Raw genomic sequence first — 22,448 nt, forward strand, 5'->3', positions numbered from 1 at the left:
CCGAGTACCGCTTGTAGTAGTGGTTTATTGTTATGACACTGTGTGACTACTGTTTACCTTATCTGTGAAACTAAATAAATTTGGGACCGTTGGTCTTAAAAAAAAAAACAACTAAAGAAGTGGTATAAGAACCACTTCAGGAAAGGTGAATAGGCTTAGGGCCAAGAGAATCGCTGGGGCTACACAGGACAACCAATGGTTTGGAAGGAGGAGGCCCATAGGACGCGTGTGCAGTGTCTAAACACACACGGGGGTTTCCATAGAAAGTCAATGGGAAAGTTAAGTTGTTAAAGTAGTTGATTTCGGACACTTCCGGGTGGACTACGGGAAAACCCAGTTACACAAGGACACTTGGATATTTGTTACCCATGGGAGCACTGGAGTACTCAAGTTACCTCACCCACAGGAGCCGGGTGCATAGGTGTGAAGTCGTGTTGGGTTTCGTCGTCGAAGTCAATGGGGAGCTGCAAGAAGATTCTGCAGGCGACCAGGAGGAAGATGTCCGGGTGGATCCAAGAGTGGATCAATGTTGTGAAGAACCTGAAAGCAGAGGGGACAGAGTCTGGGTCACTAGCCAGTGACCAGGATGGAACCAGGAAGGAACCAGGCGATGTCCGGAGCAATCGGATGAAGATGTGAAGCTTGTCTCTGCAGCCACGTAGACCAGGAGGTGTCGACGACAAGGAGGAGCTGGATACAGACTGTCCCACGAAGGATCTCGCTGTTGGCGGCATCGGCTTCTGGATTTGAGTCAACAAGCCTTGGCAAAGGCAACCCACGAAGAAAGGGAAGATCGGCTTCTATTCAGACCAGCAAGGTCTGGGGAGCTTCCCCTTTACAGGAAAGCAGGAGCAAGCCCAGAGCAACCAGCAACCAGTGTTGTTTCAAAATGGAGTGTTCAGGAGGGCCATTAGCCAAAGGGCTAGCAACCACGAAGACACGTTGAGGAGAAATTCAGGCACAGGCCCCACGCGGCACTCGTGGATTGTGAAGGGCTGAGCGTCAGTGTACTTACAGCTCAGGTCTGGGGCTTCTCAAACCCCAATGCACAACTCAAGGGAGCCTCTGAAGATGCACGGTTAGCAAGATGCAAATAGTCCAGGGAATCTGGTCCCACATCACTCGTGTCCGCCACGGGTCTCAGCTTTGCTGTGGGTGTGGGTCGGTGTCAGAGAAGTCTGGTAGTCCAGTCCTGCGTCACTGGGTCATCGGGTTCCAGCAGGAGCAGCGACAGAGCAAACCGGCAAGATGCTGATGGTGGTGCCTGTTTGCACAGGGTAGTCACTCCTTGGCCACAAGGGAGATTTCTTCAGTCTTCTAGTTGCAGTAGAATGTCGAAGGTTTCAGTCAGGATAACCTAAAGTCTCTAGACTCAGATCCTACCTATATACTGATTTTAGGGGCTGGATTACCTGCTAGGTCCCTCCTATAGGTGGGACCAGGGAAGGGGGTGGTTACACCCCTTTCCCTTTGTCCAGTTTCACGCCAGAGCTGGGGCTGGAGTGGCCCAGCAACTGGTTTGAACCAGGATATGCATGGGGCACCTTGTGTGCCCCAGGCAGTGTCTCATTCTTTTCAATCCACCCCGCCCCAATACACAAAAACCTGTCTGGGGAGGTGCTCGCACCTCCCAAGGCAGGAAACCTATTGTCCAGGCCTCCCCTGCCAGAGTTTCGTCCAGCAGTAGGAGGTCAGACTCGTGTCTGTGGCAGCAGCATCCAGTTTGTGATGCTGAGGCTCTGTTTAACTTTAACCGGGTAAAGCAGTATTCCAAGCGTATGACACCTTACACAACATGTTTTGATAAAGCCAAACCAAGGTTAGCATTTAACCGCGAGGATTATAATACACTTAAGAGTATATGGTATGGCTATATCATAGGACAGCTATAAGGACATGGTTCTGACAGACAGGCTCAGCTCATGCTAGAGCACCATCTCACAGAAAACCAAGCACTCTGCCTCCAGGATTGTTTAGGCCTGCCATAGAAGTGACTTATAGGTATATATGTGTCTATATATAATGGTAGGTATAGGAATACTATACCTAAGCAAGGGGTGATTACACGACCTTGCCCCAGCTGAGTGATCAGCCAGTTGTGTCAATTTGGATGGCCAGCCAGGGGTGGCATAATTCATGCTGCAGCCCCTGGTAGGCCTTGGATGCACCTATGCCCTGGGTACTTATGGTACACTATACAGGGGCTCACAAGGTGACCCAATACCCAATTGGATATGTACCTAAAGTAAGAGAACAGCTGGGCTGTGGGTCTGAATAGCAGGCCCACAGCCACACTAGAGTAAAAAAAAACAGTGAATCAAAGCAAAAAGTGGGGTTGACCATAGGAAGCAGACCCTACTCTCCTACAATTATCACTTTAATAAAGAGTGTTATCCTGAGGAGAATGGTTACCCTCAAGCTAGAGGAACTAAATGGGAATGGGAGGAGTACCAACCTGACAATATTGTCATGCCACATGTTTTCACAAATACGAGGACTATAAAGAAAAATGGACCTTTTGTAATTCCTGTGACTAGAGCTAAATCAGACTTATGTATTAGTATTGTTGGGAGAATTACAGTGGGGAGAAGTGATTGTACTATAATTTGGACAATTGAAGGTACCGATAACAGCAGTTTTACGTCTTCACATAATACATACTTCGTTTGTGGTAATAAGGGATACTACCAACTACCTGTGGGGTGGTCTGGGGTCTGCTACATGTCATTTCTGTTGCCCCCTGTGTTTCTGGCACCTGCATCATATCACCGTAACTTTAAACTTTACAATGGCATTTCCAAGAACAGAAATAAGATGACAATGAGTATGGATGAAGTTGACCAAACTGGCACTGCTTTGCAACAATATGTCGACTTCAACATGGGTTTATTCTTTTTTGTGGGTGCTGCATTGAACAGCAGAAAGATAAGGCGATTGACTCGTGTTGTGGAAGCTGTTATCAATCAGACAGCAATGGCAATTTGGAACATTACAGAAGAGCTACAAGTTGCGAGTATTGTAGCACTCCAGAATCGTATGGTACTTGATGTGATCTTGGCTGATCGAGGTGGTGCATGTTGTATCATCGGCAGCAGCTGTTGTGTTTTCATTCGGAATCACTCGCCTTCAGTATATGATGCAATCTCTAAACTACATAAGATTGCTGCGGAGATTCACCCAGAGACTGGTACATGGACTTTTTCGAATTGGATATGGACACTCTTTATTACTTGGGCTGAAAGCTACTGACTATCTTATGTATACTATTGTTGATACTATTTACATGCTGTGCATGTATACAATGTGGTCCTATGCTTTATCCATATGCATCACTGCTTGTACATCTATTAAGAGAAATATTGCAGAAATGAAAGCCCAACACATGCTAAATAAAGAGGTCACTGAACTGATGAGCATCGATGTACAGGATGCATATCTAGATTATTCCAGATGAACGAATGTCTTCAGCTAATGCTAAAAGGGTTGTCTGTTGTCATTTGGCAGAAATTGGGTTAGCATTAGCAGAAGCCATTCTGTATTTAGAGGCTACCTTGTCCGTTTTGTGGAATCCATTTTGTATTTTTGGCAGCCATTTTGTTTGCCATGTGCTTCCACGTGCGTGCCATGTGCTCTGTCCTACCTTGCTGTTGTCTGCTCTTGAAATCTGCCTAGAGACAGGTTATATTTAGCCTCTTCCACTTTGCACATGCTCGGTTGAGCTTGCAGCTGTCCATGCAGCTGCTGTTAGTCTGTAAATGCCAGGATGTGCTCACCAGAATTAGCAACTGTTAGCTCCTCCCACTTGTTGACTTTGCATTTTCTGTATGACCTTATATGTACCTAAAACCTACTTCTTGTATGAGTACCGCCTTCTTTTGAGCCCCTGTGTGGGTATAAAGGGAGCAAGCTCCTTCCATTCAGGGTGCTACATCATACATTGCCGAAGGGTGTTGTGTGAATGTAGTTCCAACTCATGAGGTTGATAAACTTTGTATTTTCAATTCCAGTTTCTGTGCCAACTTCTATCCTATTGGTCTGAGGACTTGTGCAGAGAAGGGTGAACCCCTTGCATTGGTAGGCCTTGCTGAGGCTCACCACTACAAGTGCATGAAGTCCAAGTCCTGTTCCCAGAGTATGGTACCTGGTTCTCAGTAAGAGGGGTGCAGGTTGAGATTCAGGGGCAGTGAGGAACTGTCTCACCAGTCTGGGGAGGCGTGTGTGGATGAGTGGTGTGTCGCACTGGATGAGTGGGTGTGAGTTCTTTTGGTGATAAGGAGCTTGTATGGGAGGTGGACCTCTGGCTGTGTGCTAGAGGTCCTGCAGATTCATTGGGGAGTGAGTCCAAAAGTAGTGGTTTGAGTATCTTCCGGTCCTGTGTGGTTCAGTGTAGCCCAGCTAGGTCCCAGTAGAATGGGAGGGGTGTAGGGGCTCACATCCTGTCTCAGTGGATATAGGGTGAGTGTGGGACGAGGAGTCCCATGGTGGCACGAAAAGGGTTCCCAAAGAAAGCGCTAGTTAGGGGGCCTAGGCTTTACGTTTAGGTCATTTGAGGAGGATCTTCCCATGTCTAGGGGATTTGGAGTGTCTGTAATGAGAGCTACAGCGGTCCTGGTGTTGGGCAGTACCGCTTCTAAGTGGACGGTGCAGAAGTCCTGGTTGAAGGGTGAGAGTGGGAAAGAGTCCCCAGTGGAAGAACTATTGGGTCAGGGGCCAGCCAGAAGGGCTGAGCCACCAATGAGTGACAATGGTGACGCCACTTCAATCCTGGTGGATCTCTGCGCCCTGTCAGTTGGACAGGAGCTCGCAAGATTAGAGCCAGGCAGACTGTCACATGACACATTAGTCTCACCCTCATGGGGGGGATGCGTGCTCCCCGTGAAGTCCTGGTTTGCCAGGCATCTGACCACCCAGAGTGCTTGATCCATTTGTGGGGCCTCTGGAGGTTGTTCCCCGAGGAGGGGAAGCCCAGGTTCAGCCTGACCTAGAGGGCAGGGCATCTGTAATCAGTGTCCTGGCCGGGTTGCCTCCTAGGAGTACCCCTGTGCACAGGTGGGGCCCATCTTAAGGGAGAGGGACCCTGTGTTTCCCAGAAGGGGCGGTGCAGGCCTAGCCGGGATCTTTAGGGTCCCTGGCAGAGTATGGTAGTACTACCCTGAGAGCAGGTGGGGCCTATCTTAAGTAAAGGGACCCTGTTCTAAAGTGGGAGGGTGCAGAACTCTGGAAGGGGTTGCAGAGGGAGGGAGTCCTCACCTCTGACCCCGGTGCATCTGGTAAATGTGGGTCCCAGGGGGTTCTGAACTGGTGGGAGAGTTGTGTTCTGGAGAGTGATTCCCTGGGAGGGTGCGGAACCCCAGAAGTAGATGTAGATTGAGGCACTCTTGCCCGTGACCTCTGGTTAGCCTGAGGGTGCGTACCCTAGGATGAAGGATCAGTGGTAGTTTGGAACATCACTGAGAGGGAGAGTGGAGAATGGCTATTGTGTGCCAGGGGTTACTGCCCCCCACTCTGTGGATTGGCAAGGACCTGTGACATCTGGATGGCCGAGGGCCTGGTCCTGGCCGTGGTGACTAGGGAGTACAAGTGGGATATCCTAGTTGGGCCGAAGAGTTCTTGTTCAAAGGGAACCAGTGGGTTCAGAGTGGGCAGAACCGGAGGGTGTCCCTGCCTTTGCGGGCACGCGTCCGTGTTCTACCACCCAAAGCAGGGAAGCCCATCAAGGGAGTGATTGGTCTGCCCTGCGTTTTGGCTGGAAGGCGGTTGTGTTGGACTTGGCCCTTTTGGCAGGTTCACCCCACACTTTTTGCATTCTCCTAGCCTTTTGTCTGTCACCCTGTGTTGATGATTAAAGGCCTCTGTGCACTTTAGCACTGTGGTCCAGTGTAACATGCATGCACTCTCTGTGTATGTGTGGTGAGACTGGCCTGCCCTCCCATAGGAATGCATGGGGATTATGTGTATCCGTGGTAATTCCTGCTATGAGAGGAGTGCAGGGGCAAGGTTGGTATGTATGAACTTGTGAGGATAAATGCTGCGCAATGGTGTGAGCAGATTTATGGTGACTGCTGGAGAAATACCTCTTTTAGAAGTTGGCATTTCAGTGTACTGTGTCTGCCTGCCTGATGTGAATTGCATGTCTGGCTTTTGATTTACAGGAGCTCGGAGGTTGAGAGGTGTGGGTGGCTCCAGGAGACAGGGGTGAGTCTGCCCAGTGGTGAATAGAGAGATCTGCATGCAGATGGGAGGGAGGAGTTGCATCTGAGACCTGAATAGGACTGTGCCTTCCCTCCACAATTTTGGTGCCGCCCCCTGGGGTGCATCTAAGCGCTAAGCCCTCACCTGACAAAGGAGATAGGAGCTGAGCAAAACATAGTGCACCAAAGCTTCCCTATACCAGTTCTAACTGGTATCCCTAAACCCAATGCTGTGACACAAAGGGAAAATGAAGTATAAATATAGAGGCTGTGGCCCCATGTAAATGTTCAGTTTTGATCCAGAATCCTGCCGGCGCGTGCTGCTGCTGGGGCCAGGGGGGCTGCCAGGATGGCTTGCCTCCCTGGGCCATGCACTGGCCCTTCACCCCTAAAGACCTCTTTGCTGGGAGCTTTTAGCTCCATTTCTTTAACACTAAGGACTTTAAGGACTTCAGAACTTCAAGGACTTCCCTCTTAGCGCCTGGTGAGCCCTTATATTTCTACTTCTGCTGAGCACTTTAATTGCCCAGAGGAGGAGCGCTCCTGTGTGGACTTGCAGCGCCGGGCTGCGATCCTCTTAGAGGGAATCCCCAGCGTAGGGATTATACCACATTATGGCCTGTTGCGGGTGCCCACCCCGCTTATTTCTTTATTTACGGGCGGGTGCCCATCCTGCTTATTTTTCCGCTATTTGTTATGGCGGTATGTGTCCTAAATGGCGGGTGCCTACTCCTCATCCTACCGCCATGGCCCGAGCCGCGAGAGGAAATACCTTCCGGGCTACTGCCCAGCGCGGCCCGGAAAGCAAGCCAGGCAATGTTTACTGTGCGTGGGGCTTCCGTGAAGGAAGGGAAGCCCCAGAGTGATGGGACGCAGATACCGAGCGGGCTCCAGTGACCCAGGGGAAGCCCCGCGTTCAACAGCGGCATGGAGAAGAAGTTGGAGGGGGTGCAAGGCACATTGTCGGTGCCTGCCCATACAGCAAGTCCCTAGAAGCCCGAGCGGGACCTGAGAAGGCTGCCAGAGGAAAGCGGGGCTCCTGTGTTGGTGAGGAGAGCCCCAGGGCAGCGAGGTGGAATTGAGCGGAGTCCTGAGAGAGAGCCCGTGAGTGGGACTGATCTCTGGCACGAAGCTCAATGTGTGGTGCAAAGTCCCCGGGGGGGCTTGGGGCCCTTTTTGTCACAAGGTCCTGTCTGCTCCTGCGAGGGGGCAGATCTTTAGAGGAGGGTTACCCTGCGGACCACAGAACTTGGGGCATTATTGGGTTACAGAGCCCCGTGTGGCTCCAAAGTTTTGCCCTATTTGTTTACCGAGCCCCGTGTGGCTCCAAGGTTTGGCCTTATTTGTTTACCAAGCCCCGTGTGACTCCAACGTTTGGCCTTATTTGTTTACAGAGCCCCGTGTGGCTCCAATGAAATGGGCATATTTGTTTTAGGGGCCAGAGGGGCCTGTGTTTGCCCCAGTTGTGGCCCTGATTGTTTTAGAGCCCTGTGTGGCTCCAACGTTGGCACATTAAATCAAAGGGCACAGTGGTGCCATGCCTCATTTGATATTTACAGCTGCCCAGCAGGCAGTGGGCAGGTGCACCGTTTAGGCCATTCTTTATCTGGGGACATGTCTGAGTGAAGATTGAGATGCACTCCTTTGTCCCTGACATTCACAGCTGTGCAGCACTTAGTGCCAGATGCAACGTTTAGACTCGCACAGATTGCGCACCCTTGGCATTTGCTGCTTTTGCAGCGCACCCTGACTCTGGAACATAGTGCATTTGAGCCCCTTTTTGAGATGGCCAGTTGGCCAGGGGAACTGTTAAGATAATAGGGCGCCAGACCCTAATTTGAGTTAAAGGATGCTAGGAAATGTAATGTATGTAGTATGATTTCCGCACCCTAGTTTATAACTCCAAATGTGGTCCTTATGATTATGAGGTTGTACCTACTATGGTTAGGTTTGTGATACTCTCTACTGTGTTTTATTTTCTAAATGCGAGTAATGTTTAGGAGATTAGGGTCTAATGTGTTTAGACTTGTGAGTTGATTGCATAATATGTTTATGCTGGTGAGGTTGGCGCAGAATGTAATTCGCGCCTGATGTGATGCTATGCATAATGTACTTTATGTTACAGACTGATGCTACGTACAGTGATTACCAGTGGTAACTGGTTGTACGTTTATGATCTGTTTTACTTTTACTAAGTTCGCTTTATGATGGTTCTGACAGTGGTCCAGTGGGCCATGTCAGGTATATATAACCCCTTGTAGATATGACCCAGTTTACTATTCTAATGTGTTTTGAGAATTCAAATGCTATTTTTGATATAACCTTGTGTGGAGTTACCTTTGTAGTGTGCCTGGGATGTTGTTGCTTTGTGCGTGCGCAAATGCTTTACACATGGCCACCCGGATAAACCTGACTGCTCATGCCAAGCTACCAAGGGGATGAGCAGGGGTTATCTTTGGCGTGTAACTCCCTTGCCCTGACTAGAGTGGTGGTCTCTGCCTGGCTTTGGCACACGCCTTAGCCAACCAGAAATCCCAAATCTATCATTCATTGAAAAAACCATAGGTTTCAGAGACGTTATAGTTAGTTGGAAATTTCACTCGTACAAACCATAGAAATTTGCCCGTTATAGTTAGTTCACCTAACTATAACTCGCGCCCGCAATGCACTGCTGATGATGTCACATATTACATCATTTATGACATGGTCTGTGACATCACTGATGACATCACTGATGACATCACTGATGACATCATCCACTGACTGTGTGTTTCTACAAAGTTTAAATGTGTATTATATATATGCCAAGGTGCATTGAAGAATGAGTGGGTGTATAAGTGACTGGATGGATGATTTAGTAAGTGCATGACTGACTGTATAAGAGAGTGATTAAATGTGTCTTACTGAATCCATGGGTTAGTGACTGAATCAGACATTCACACAGTTTAGATTGTCAGCTGGTGTGTAAGCGGTTTCATGGGTTGGCAAGTAGCTAAATGAGGATCTATATGGCTTATTGATTGGTTGTCTGAGTATCTCTATGGGTGCCTGAGTGTTTATGTGGGTGGGTTGGGGTGTGACTCTGTGCATAGATGTGTGAGTGGATGATTCACTGGGTGTATGGATTCAAGAGTGCATCTGTGAAGGGCTGTATGGGTGGGTGATGGTGTGTGTATGGTGTGTGTTGGTGAGTGAATGGATGCCTCAGTGGTACATGTGTGAGTAATTGCATATGTGAAAGGCAGCATATGTGAGTGTTGGAGTGCATAAATGACTATATGTGAGAGAGAGTGATTGTGAGACTGGATGTATGGATCAGTGTGTGCTTGTATTAGTTATTGTATAAGAGTGTAAGTATGTGTTAGTATATATTTAAATAAGTGAGGTTGTGTACATATAATTGTATAGGTGAGTAAATGGGAGTGTGCTTGATGCTTTGCATGACCAACTAGGTGAGTGAGTAAGTCCATGGATGAGTGGCGGTGTGTGAGTGAATGTATAGGTGTATGAGTGCATATGATAGTGTTGTATTAATGAGTGACTTCTATATGAGTGATTTTATGGGTGAATTAGTGGATGTGTGTGTAGATCTAGGAATCAATGAGTGCATATGTAGTAACTGGTATTGGTCTGTCGATGGTTTTGAAAATGGTAGTCTGTATTTTACAGTGGGTGTATCAAAGGTTATATTAGATTGTGAGGAGGTGCATCAGATTTTCACGTGGATGATGTCACAGTGATGTCATCAGTGATGTCATTTGTTTATCTCAAAGGGGCAGTAGCTGTAAGGAGGACGCGCTGCTGGGGAGTAAGCGTGTTGCGCGCATCTGTGCAATTTACAAATATTTTCGCGAGTAATTGTTAAAAACGCCCGTTTGTTCCTATTATTTTTTCTGAGTTTTACCTTATCCCCTGATTTTAAATATCCATCAACTTACACTATAATTGGAATATCCACCGCTCTTTGCGGGTCCTTGCCCTTTTCCTTTGCCCTCCTGACTTCGACTTTGGCGGCCATCTTGGTGGTGAGTGGGACGCCTCTCCTCATACGGTCTAGTCGTCACAAGGACGCTAGACCTCTTACAAAAGGCGGGCAAATTAGGTGCTCTGCCTTGTTTATCTCAAAGGGGCAGTAGCTGTAAGGAGGACGCGCTGCTGGGGAGTAAGCGTGTTGCGCGCATCTGTGCAATTTACAAATATTTTCGCGAGTAATTTGTTAAAACGCCCGTTTGTTCCTATTATTTTTTCTGAGTTTTACAGTATCCCCTGATTTTAAATATCCATCAACTTGCACTATAATTGGAATATCCACCGCTCTTTGCGGGTCCTTGCCCTTTTCCTTTGCCCTCCTGACTTCGACTTTGGCGGCCATCTTGGGGGTGAGTGGGACGCCTCTCCTCATACGGTCTAGTCGTCACAAGGACGCTAGACCTCTTACAAAAGGCGGGCAAATTAGGTGCTCTGCCTTGTTTATCTCAAAGGGGCAGTAGCTGTAAGGAGGACGCGCTGCTGGGGAGTAAGCGTGTTGCGCGCATCTGTGCAATTTACAAATATTTTCATGAGTAATTTTTAAAAACGCCCGTTTGTTCCTATTTTTTTTTCTGAGTTTTACCTTATCCCCTGATTTTTAATATCCATCAACTTGCACTATAATTGGAATATCCACCGCTCTTTGCGGGTCCTTGCCCTTTTCCTTTGCCCTCCTGACTTCGACTTTGGCGGCCATCTTGGGGGTGAGTGGGACACCTCTCCTCATACGGTCTAGTCGTCACAAGGACGCTAGACCTTTTACAAAAAGCGGCCATGCTTACGTGCAGGGGGTACGCGCAGTGGGTCCGCCGGAGTTACGCCAGAGTTCAGCCCGTCTGTGCCCGTCCGGGCCCAGACGGGCTTAGGGCCAGATACGCTGGTCCTTTGTCTAAAGGTTGGTATGACATATACTAGAAACGATTTGATATAATTGCGTCCTTTGGAGGAGGGACCTTGTAATGTTATCCATAAAAGTGATCTACCTTTTGTGACGTGTAGGCATAGCGCGAAAGATCAGAGAGTCATAGGGAATAAGGCCTTACGATTGGCTGTGCTGAATTGTAGATCCCTGCCTAGTCATTCTACCGAAATTAATTCTCTTATACAAGACCATGATTTGGATGTCTTGTTTTTATCAGAAACCTGGACAACGTCTAGTTCGGGCCCAGATTTGGTGCAAGCACTCCCCCCTGGCTATCTCATTTATCATCTAGATAGACCTATTGGACGGGGAGGTGGTATTGCGATCATTTATAGGGACACGCTGGTCTGTAGAGCCCAGGATGGGGGGGTACGTGATTGTGAGAGCTGTCAATTCTCACTACGGATGTCAGCCACGACCTCCATGTCAGGCCTACTAGTGTATCGCCCACCGGGGGGTGCAGGCATTTTCACCCGCTCATTGGTGGAAACTGTTACGCTCCTGGCATCATCAACAGCGAATTTTGTCGCACTTGGAGATTTTAATCTCCACTTTGACGACCCCGAGGACACACTTGCTGTCGACTTGCAGGGTGACTTGAAAGCCCTGGAGATGAGGCTAATTAACTCAGGGGCCACGCATTGTAAGGGTCATCTACTAGATCCGGTCTTTTCGAACATGGACCGGCTCGAATCCTTGACCCCCCTGGCTCTGCCATGGTCAGATCATTTTCTGGTTCCTTTTAATTGGCAATACGAATCAATGGAGGTGACGGTTCCGAGAGCCTATTCGGTTGACAGAGCTTGGTCCAGGCTACCAGTAGAGCGCTGGACTACTATCTTGAATGCTACCTGTCCGCGCCCGGTGATGGATCCTCTAACTGCCGATGAGAACCTAGAAAATTGGCTAAACAGCTCCCTGGACGTCATTCTCCCTAAAAAGAGAATGCCGAAGAGGGAGAAGAGAGTGGGTTCAGCCCCTTGGTACACCCAGACGTTAAGAACCCTTTGGAAAGGCTGTAAAAAGCTAGAGAGGATTTGGAGGAAAGACTGGGGAGAAGCAACCCGGAGTGAGTATAGTACGGCAATTAGAGGATATAAAGCCGCCCTCCGGGGCGCCAAAGCCAAGTTCTATGAGGAGGGAATTGGGAACTCGGCTACATCCTCTAGAGAGTCTTTTAAGGTCTTTAGAGACCTTCTGAAAATTCCAGAACCATCAGTGAGCCACGAGAATCCTCTAAAGAAATGTGAGGAACTGGCTAACTACTTTCATAGGAAAATAGAAAACATCATAAATTCCTTACCTCAGCCAGTCCGGGAAGCACATATAGGCGGACAGCGAAGTGTTGTACAGAACAAGCTTGAAGCCTTTGGTCCAGTGACCATTGACGAAGTCAGCAAGGTTCTAGGGGACATAAAAAGTGGCTCACCCAGGGATCCTGTCCCGATGAGATATCTGAAGCAGATAGCAACTACTATTGCTGCACCAGTCACAGATCTTATCAATGCTTCCTTAGCGCAGGGAGTGGTTCCACCGAGTTGGAAAAAAGCGGTTGTAAAGGCCCTTTTGAAAAAACCGGGTCTCGATCCATCTGACCTGGCCAACTTCAGACCGATTTCCTTGCTGCCTGGGTTTGGTAAGATCGCGGAGAGACTGGTGAACAAGCGACTGTCACAGTTCCTGGAATCCAATAGTTTGTTGCGGATTTCCCAAACGGGATTCAGGCCAGGCCAGGGCACTGATACAGCCCTTCTGGCAGTCGTGGAAGAAGCCAGGAGCATTTTGGATTCAGGGGGATCAGTGGCAGTGATCCTCCTGGACCTTAGTGCGGCTTTCGACACCGTCAACCATCAGGTGTTGCTCCAGCGACTGTCAGAGGTAGGCCTAACTGGAATGGCCTTGAAGTGGCTTGCTTCGTTTTTGCATCAGCGAACCTATCAAGTGTGGGAAAGGAGTGTACAATCTGCCCTCATCCCCCTTCAATGTGGTGTGCCTCAGGGCTCCTCCCTGAGCCCCACATTGTTCAATGCCTATATGGCCCCATTGGAGGATGTGGTGGCACCACTGGGCATCAAAATTATCAGCTACGCTGATGATACCCAGTTGGTGGTGGCCCTTTCCCAATTGGTGGATTGCCCGGACCTGTTGCACTCTTGTTTATCTAAGGTGCATACATGGATGGGCAACTCATCATTAAAGCTGAACGGTTCTAAAACAGAGCTGATGCTGTTGGGACAGATGGGACCTTCGTTGCCGATAGGCAGCTGGCCGAGCTGTCTCGGCGACCCTCCAAGCCCCAAAAAAGAGATCAAAAGCCTGGGCGTGTGGCTTGAACAAGATTTGTCTTTCAAGACCCATGCAAAGAAAACGGCCGGAGTTTGCTTTGCTCTGCTCCGATCAGCCCGTAAGATTTTACCTCTTCTCCCCCCGACGTCTAGGAAACTTCTTATCCAGGGCCTGATTGTCTCAAGGCTGGATTATGGTAATGCGCTTTTTCTGGGCGCACCGGAAGCAACACTCAATAAATTACAACAAGTACAGAATGCAGCAGCAAGGCTGCTGATGAATATTCCCAGGATACAGTCAGCAAAACCGGCACTGAGAGCATTGCATTGGCTTCCGATACGGGAGAGGATAACATTTAAATCTCTCTGTACGGCTCATAAAATCCTGCATGGGAAGGGTCCTCCTATCCTGGGTAACATGGTGAGGCCCTACAAGGCTACCAGAGCTTTACGCTCTGACTACAAAGCTTTGTTACAAGTGCCTAGAGTGAAAAGAGCCCAGACGGGCGGTAGAAGATTTTCGGTGAACGCTGCTAAGCTATGGAACATGTTGCCTCTGAATCTACGGCTAGAATCTGGCATGATCCAGTTCCGAAAGCTTCTCAAGACGCATTTATTCCCCGCTTAATGCTGCCCCTCAAAGGTTTTCTGTTAGCTCCACTCCCCCGAGTCATGAACAAGCGCCGGGATGCCCAAGGGTAACTGCGCGCTATATAAGATTCCAAATAAATAAAATAAATACATTTGAGATTACATCAGTGATGTCACTGACCATGTGATAAATGATATAATATGTGACGTCATCAGCAGTGCATTGCGGGGGCAAGAGTTATAGTTAGATAAACTAACTATAACAGCCACATTTCTATGGTTTTGTATGAGTGAAATGTCCAACTAGCTATAACGTCCATGAAACCTATGTTTTTTTCTAGTAAATTTCTAGGTTTTTTTTAAATGCTAATTTCTAACTATAATGTCTCTGAAACCTATGTTTTTTTCAGTGAATTTCAATGTTTTTTTTAAATGCTAATTTGTACATTTAATATTTCTAACACCTTGTATTTCCTATAAATTACAAGTTAAAAAAAAGATGTTTTGTAACTCTAATATCCTATACTTATTTTCTCTTATTTTTTTCATTTTAATTTATATATGAAATGTCCTATGTCTTTTAAAATATATGTATATATATTGTTTTTAAAATACTGGAGTCGCGTAACCATCGTGTACCTATCACGTGTTTGGTTTGTGACGGGTACGCAGTGACTGGCCCCGCGTAACATAATATACATATGGGATTGTGTCATGTGCTTGATTAGTAAGCGACGGGAATGCGCTGCATGGCCCATGTAACGTCATATACATATGGGTTCACGTCATGTGCGCATTTCGTATGCGACATGTGTGCGGTGCCTGGACCCCCGTGACGTCAAATACGTGCTGGGTAGCGCCAGGGGAGCTTGAATCCAGTAAAAAAAATTATGTTTTATAACTATATGTATATTACTTCAATATACATATCAGGGCAAGAGATTATCAAAACTATACAAGTAATATATTATTCTTAAATATATTCCCGCGAAGTCGCGTGCGGTGCGCGCTGGTTGCGCGCCGGGTGCGCGACTCGCATGCGACTTTAAAAGAAATCATTTAATTGGTTGACAAGGTTTTCCATTATAGAACTTGAAGGACCCCACCCTTTTTATTCATACTCTCTGCTGCATCATCGGAGAGACACTTGTTGTGGTTTTGGGAGCAAAATCTAGATATTTTTGGTGTTTACTTGGAAAACTTCAACAATGGCTTCTTCAAATCCGCCAATAGACCTTCTATCTGATGATGAAGATTTGGTATCACCTCCCAAAAAAAGACCGGAGTCTATTGTTTGGAAATTTTTCACAATCGTGGAGGGTGAAAGAAAAGTGAATACAAGAAAGGTGAGCTGCACGCTCTGTCCCATAGTTCTATCAAGAGGCAGCGAGAAGTAGTACTCGTGCGGCACTTCCAGTATGTATAAGCATCTAAAGACTATACATCTGGGACAACATGCACGAGAACAACTGCAACATGCTAAAGAGGCCACATCACAAACTGACCAGGGTGCTGGTCCTAGCAATTCTGGAGGCATAACCTCTGCATCTCGCTGTACGCACATTCGTCCAGAGTTTGCGATGCTCAAACAGAATTGTTTAAAATGCAATGCCATTTTATGTTGTGGGGAGCAGTCAGTTGATGCTGTGTGTTCAGCAGCAAGAAACCATTGCTGCTATTTTTTTTTCTGTTGGAATGACAACATAATTCCAAAAGTTTAAAGTTTTGTCCGTTTTTCAAAAAACACCAAACAAAAACACAAATTTGTTTAAAAAACAACCAAAAAATTAACTACAAAAAAGAAGAAAAAAACAGTTCTCTTAAGAACTACCTTATTTGGTTAAAAAAGAGGAATAACTGCATGCTAATATCTGAGTGATTGCTTGAGTACATGTTTAGAGCATGATTGATTCTAACAGTGCATTGGTAGTGACAGGGAGGTGGCTGGACTGCATGAGCAATGCACAAGTAATTGTAAGTCTGCATGTGTTAGTGCCTGGGTCATTGTATGAGTACACGGGTACTGACTGGATGATTAGAGTACTGCAAGGAGAGTGCATGGTGAATGTATAAGTGCTTGGGTTTTGGCGGAGTGATTGGATTAGTACATGGTATTACCTGGGTAATTGGAGGAGAGAATCAGTAGTGTGTAGGTGATTAGAGGACTGCATGGATAGTGCACATGTAATTGTAGCACTGCATGTGTTAGTACCTGGGTCATTGCATGAGTACATGGAGAGTGACTGGATATTTAAAGTGCTGCAAGGAGAGTGCGTGGTGAATTAATAAGTGCTTGGGTTTTGGCAGAGTGATTGGATAAGGACATGGGACTGGCTGGGTAATTGGAGGAGTGCATAGGTAGTAAAAGGTAGATTGCCAAACAGTATAGGTAGCAGTCAAAGAGTTGTAGAAGTGCATGAATAAGTCCCTGGGTATTTGTATCAGTACATGGGTACTGACTGGATGATTATAGTACTGCAATGTGAGTGCATGGTGAATTTATAAGTGCTTGGGTATTGGCGCAGTTATTGGATTAGTATATGGCACTGGCTGGGTGATTGGAGACGTGCACAGGGAGTGACAGTGTGATTACTGGACTGAATGGGTACTACCTGGGTAATTAGAAGAGTGAATCAGTAGAGTGTAGGTGGTTAGAGAACTGCATGTATAGTATATACATCTACCACTGCACATCTAGAGGGCAGCAGAAAATGGACTTCATCTTCCACACTGACAGAATTGACCTCTGGGTCACTGTCTACAACTCTAACTTCCCCATCGCCAAAGCCACCATCACAGCCCACAGCATCGAACTAACCATCTCCCTCTTGATGCACCAGTCCCTGAGCGGAGACATCTCGATTACCCTCTTCGAGAACGGCACCATACTAATTCAGGCTAAGGATGAGAACCTTGAGTTCTCCGACTCATTCTTCCCCGCTCTAAAGAAAGCAACATCACAAAACACGCAACAGGCGTGGCTCACCCCCCAAGCAACCCCATTCAAGCACTAAACATCCTGATCCCGCACGCGCCCGCTCCCAGAGCCCACACCCTCAAGTTACGAGAATTCCCTAGCCTCGCCTCCTTAGCAACCGCAGCCCCTCCGACCACCCTCCCCCACTCCCACATCCACCTAGCCCAGCCTCCACCCGCCCAACCACTACTGCTCCATAGCCCCACCTCCCCCACCAGCCAGTCCACGCCCAGATTTCTGTCACCTTCCCAATGGGTAGCCCAACCTCCAAGCAAAACCTTCTCCCAACCCCACCCCGCCAACCCCTACTCAACCAGAGCAGAGCCCCCTCACTGGAGTGGATCTCGACCCCCATCCTCAACTAGGCCTCATCCCCCCCTGCCTCACCTCAGTTGGGCGCCATGCCAGAGTTAGCACCCCAGCCGCTCTGAACCCCCTAGAAACAACACGGCCAGCAGCCTTGCACCCCCAGGGCTCAGCTCCTCCCTTCCCCCCTTCCCGCCCCCCTGACAAGCTGATGCAATGCCTTGACCTGCTAGAAGCACAGCTCGGAATCCTGATTCAAGGCCTGAAGGAAACCCTTTCCACCTTAGGAAAAATCCATCTGTTAACCCCAGACTTTGCAACCCCCCACTCCTCTGCAAACGAAGAGAATTGACTCACACCCCCCACCAAGACCTCAGCTCCCCCAGGCCCCCGGCCCTCACCCACGAAACCCTGGGTGGAGTCTCGAACAGACAGACCCAGAAGAACCAATCCCAACCTCTCCCCCCAGGAAGTGACCACACTCGCCTCATCATATGATCATCCCACCATCCCCTACCAGAAGCTAGCTCCCCATCCTCAGATAACGACTCCGCCTACCTTAGCTCAAACTCCGACTCTGATCTCTCACCCAAATCCGTAATCCAAGTTATTACTGGAATGGGTAGGGACCCTCCCCACCGTAGAGCCACCAGACCTCCAGAGCACCTATCCTCTATACCCAGGGCCCACCCTGACATTCAGAAGCCTAAAGAAGAACCACCCATTAACTGCATGCTCATCAACAGCAGATCTGCTTCCAAACACGCTACTGAAATAGCAGAAGCCGTCCTCTGATGTAGCTTTCATCACAGAAACCTGTCTGAACACCCTGTCTTACCCCAGCATGGATATGCTGGTGCCGCTGGGTTTCTCAATCATCCACAAAGACAGACCTGAGCACAGAGGGGGTGGCGTAGCAATCATTCAAAAAGGCGACCTCTCCATTTCAGAAAATCCCTCATGCCTTTATAACTCCTTCGAATGCCTATTAGTCATCATCAAATCGCGTAATAACAGCTCACTACACTGCCATCTCCTGTACCACCCATCTGGTAACCACAACGAATTTGGAACACAGCTCTCGGACTTGATCACCCAATGCGCTCTCAGCAACGATAACAGCAAAATTCTGGGTGACCTCAACTTAAGATGGAATGAAACAAAAAACCCGCTCATCCAATCTCTGAACAGCCTCTTGCTAGACAACGGTATGATCCAACACCGCTTAGAAGAAACAGACCACAGAGGAGCGATCCTGGATGCAATCATCTCGGACAAGAAATCAATCACTATTGACTACATCATTCCTGTTGACTGGTCCGATCACCACATTATACCTTTTCATATCAACCAACCGGCCCTATCTAAACCCCTCACTCTGGCTCCTCCGAAATGGGCCAGGAACACATCCCGAGTCCCTCGGGACAAACTAGAAGAAGGGTTAAGCACGCTCCTCCCAATCGAAGCCGAGCACCTCTCAACCTCCGAACTTACCTCACTCTACCACTCTAACCTGATGCTCACCTTGGACCGGCTGTCACCCCTGACACTAAAAAACCCCCAGAACACCCCCTCTAGGTCCTGGTTCACCACTGACATCAATGAGGAAAGAAGACACCTCAGAACCGTAGAAAGATCGTGGAGGAATAATCCCTCCTCCCTCCATTGTGATCAGCTCAAGGCAGCACACAGAAACTACAATAAGCACATCAAGAACAAAAAGACATCTTTCTTCTGCTCTGCCCTAGACAACGCAAAAAACCGCCCCAATGAACTCTTTAACATCATTAGGAGCCAAACATCTAAACCGTCAACATCCAACATGGCGCTGTCAAAAACGCTCTGTGACAACTTTGCTAGCTTTTTCAACGAAAAAAATCGCCAAAATAGATCTAGTACTCAGCACCGACCCCGCCTCCCTCACAGGGACCTCGACACTTACAACAATAAGCAACTCCCTAGTGAGCACTCCAACGCTTTGGTCCTCCTTCCGCCCCATCCAGGAAGAAGAGATTATCAAGCTGATAGCCGCCGCTAAACCCTCATCCACTCCCTAGATCAGCTACCCTCGAACCTGATGAAAGACCTGAAGCTCACCCTAGCCCCAATCTAGTGCAAGATAATCAACAGTTCATTGAGCATGGTACTCATTCTGCGACTGCCTCAAAGTGGGTCAAGTCACTCCGTTACTAAAAAAAACAGGTCTGGACACTGAGGACATGAACAACTTCAGACTGGTATCAAACCTTCCGCGTCTATCCAAAATTCTTGAAAGATGTGTTCTCCCTCAGTTAACCCAACACATAGAGAACATCAAACTACTATACCCACACCAATCAGGATTCAGAAAGGGATGCAGCACCGAAACCACACTCTTAAATGTCCTAGACGATTTTCACATGTCTCTCGACTCTGACCAATGCACCCTTCTCATCCTACTTGACCTATCGGCCGCGTTCGACCACACCCTGCTCCTCAAAGTCCTCCAGGAGCGAGCAGGCATTGAAAGGACGGTACTAAAATGGTTCTTTTCCTTCTTTCACAACCGCACACAAAGAATAAAAATCGACAACTTCGAGTCCTACCCCCAACCCGTCAGTAGAGGAGTCCCACAAGGGTCAGTACACTCTCTACAACTTTTCAACGTCTATATGGAACCCCTCACCACACTTATAAGGAAGTCCAATATCCCATTCCACCTCTATGCAGACGATACACAACTCTACCTGGAAACCACCTCGATCAAAGACATCCACAGACTGATTGTCACTCTCAAAGAGGTCCAACAGTGGGTCTCAATGAACCACCTCAAACTCAACCAAGAGAAAACAGAAGTTCTCCTCATCTGGAATAGAGACAAAAACCCTCAAATCGAAGAATGGCTCAAAGCCATAGACGCCCTCAATGGGGCTCTTGCGCCAACAGGCTTGGTGAAATCCCTAGGGATTACCCTCGACTCCAAGCTGGACATGAAAAAACACATCTCAAAAGCCACAAAATGCACGTTCCTAATCCTGAAGCTGCTGTACAGAATAAAACCTTTCCTCCCTCCAAAAGATCTCAAACAGGCCACACAGGTGTTGGTGCTTTCCAGAATTGATTAATGAATCGCAACATTGACCACATCAGCAAAATCTCACTTAGGTCCCCTGACCACTACCCTCAATGCCGCAGCAAGAATGGTCACTGGAACGAAAAAATTTGAGCACATCTCTCCGGCACTTAGGGAACTGAAGTGGCTTCCTATTGACCAACGAGCCAGCTTTCGCATAGCTTGTCTCACGCATAAAGCCTTGCACACAGGCAAACCTGAATATCTGGACGCCAAACTCAAAAGGGCCGGTCAGGCCAGGAACCTCAGAAGCTCTAACACGCTTCTACTCATCCCACTGAAAGCTCGGAAACTCAAAACCGGAAATAAATCCTTTACAGGTAATGCGCCCAAGATTTGGAACTCCATCCCACCTCACAAAAAACTAACCACCTCCTTCCCGAAATTCAAGACACTTCTCAAAGCCCTCTTCCTAGAGCGCTCTTGACCGTAAAGGGTAACCCAGAAAGGACTTGGGGAAGGTTTACTATCGAAATCCCTCCAACTGGAGATATGTTCCGCAACTGTTTACATATTGCCTCCGAGTTGGTATACTGAAGATGTTTTTGTTTTTGTTTTCTTCTCTGCTCTCGTTTTCTGTTCAGAACTTGTACAGAGGTTGTGCAGGGGAGAAATAAGTTTTATACCCTTCTATGTGAGTTTCTATTGTAGTCCAAGTCTCCTGGAAACATAGGACATTGAAATTTTGGATAAAACCAAGCCAGATATCGTTGTTTGCCTTTGAGCACTATCCGGCAATGTTCCAGTAAAGTATGGTAATTGTTGGTTTGTCTTTGACTACTTGTAAAAAAGTTGATTGGGTATTGGGTGTCTGTTTGATCATCAGATTTAGTAATGCCCAGGGGATCATGTATCTCTCATGGGTTACTCCCTGTTTCCAGTGACGGATTTACTTGGACACCCAAAAGTGGCTGTAAGTCAAATGCATTGGTGTTTAGAAGTGGCACTTGTACAGGAGAGGTATTGGGAGGTTCGTCCAAGATGGGGTTAATGAGTCAGCCGAGGTTATCCAGATCTGAAAAGATCTCGAATCTATTCCAGTGTGGAACACTATATGGATGATGTAGAATTGAAAAATCTTTACCCTTCCCTGGTACTCCCAAGACCCCCTTTACCGGGGGATAGAAAAAACATAGTGGGAGAATATTTATTTCATCTCTTGCAATTCCCCTAGCTCCACTCTGTTGGAGCGCTCTGTTTACCAACTCAGGGGAATGAAAGGTCAAGACAATTAGGTCACCCACAAATGTGTCACCTCAAGAACCCATGCTTTTTACCCTTCTGGCCGTTTTGAACTCGCTAAACAGATGGTCCGTTAGGCCCGTTTTCTTACCCAGCCAATCGAGAGATTTATTTCTTTAAGTTTGTTTCACAGCCTTCCCTTGCCAGGGGTTCTTTCTTAGGAACGTTAGCCAGTACTATGATATACGGTGTGGCAGCTGGGGGAAGGTCGAGATGTTCATTTGGGGTCAAACTTGTCCTAACCGACTTGTTGTATTTATCAAAGGACTTTCACCGGGTTGGGGGGAAAATTACAGGAGATCGCGGCAGCTGGATCAATTACAGTCTTTACAGTGACCAAATCCCCCCTTCTGTACAATTTTTCTGGGCGGGAACAGGCGGATTATCTGCGCGTCTATTTCTCTCATTAAATACATAGTTCAAAGTCTAGTTAAGATTGGGACGGGCTATTTCAGGTGTGTGTGTTAGTGAAATTGTAGTTGGTTGGACTTTAGCATTAGCTAAGTGGTCTTCAATAGATGTCAGTCTTTGATCCATCTGGTCAAGCCTGACTCTGAGATATAAGTCGAGCCTCTCTATTAGTAGCACTAGGTTCTTTGGTTTGGTGCACTGTGTATCGGATGGTTTCCCGGGCCTTGCCCTTTCTTTTGTGTGGATTTTTGTTGGACCTCTTTTTTTCTTGGCATTATGAGTGGTATTTCATTTCAGTGGAGTGGTTTCGAGACAAATTATGGCGTTGGTTTGTGAGACGTTGTTGTGAGTAGCGAGATTTTTGGGGGATGAAAGAAGCCCT

The sequence above is a fragment of the Lissotriton helveticus genome, chromosome 3_1 (assembly GCF_964261635.1).
Source record: "Lissotriton helveticus chromosome 3_1, aLisHel1.1, whole genome shotgun sequence".
Taxonomy (NCBI): domain Eukaryota; kingdom Metazoa; phylum Chordata; class Amphibia; order Caudata; family Salamandridae; genus Lissotriton; species Lissotriton helveticus.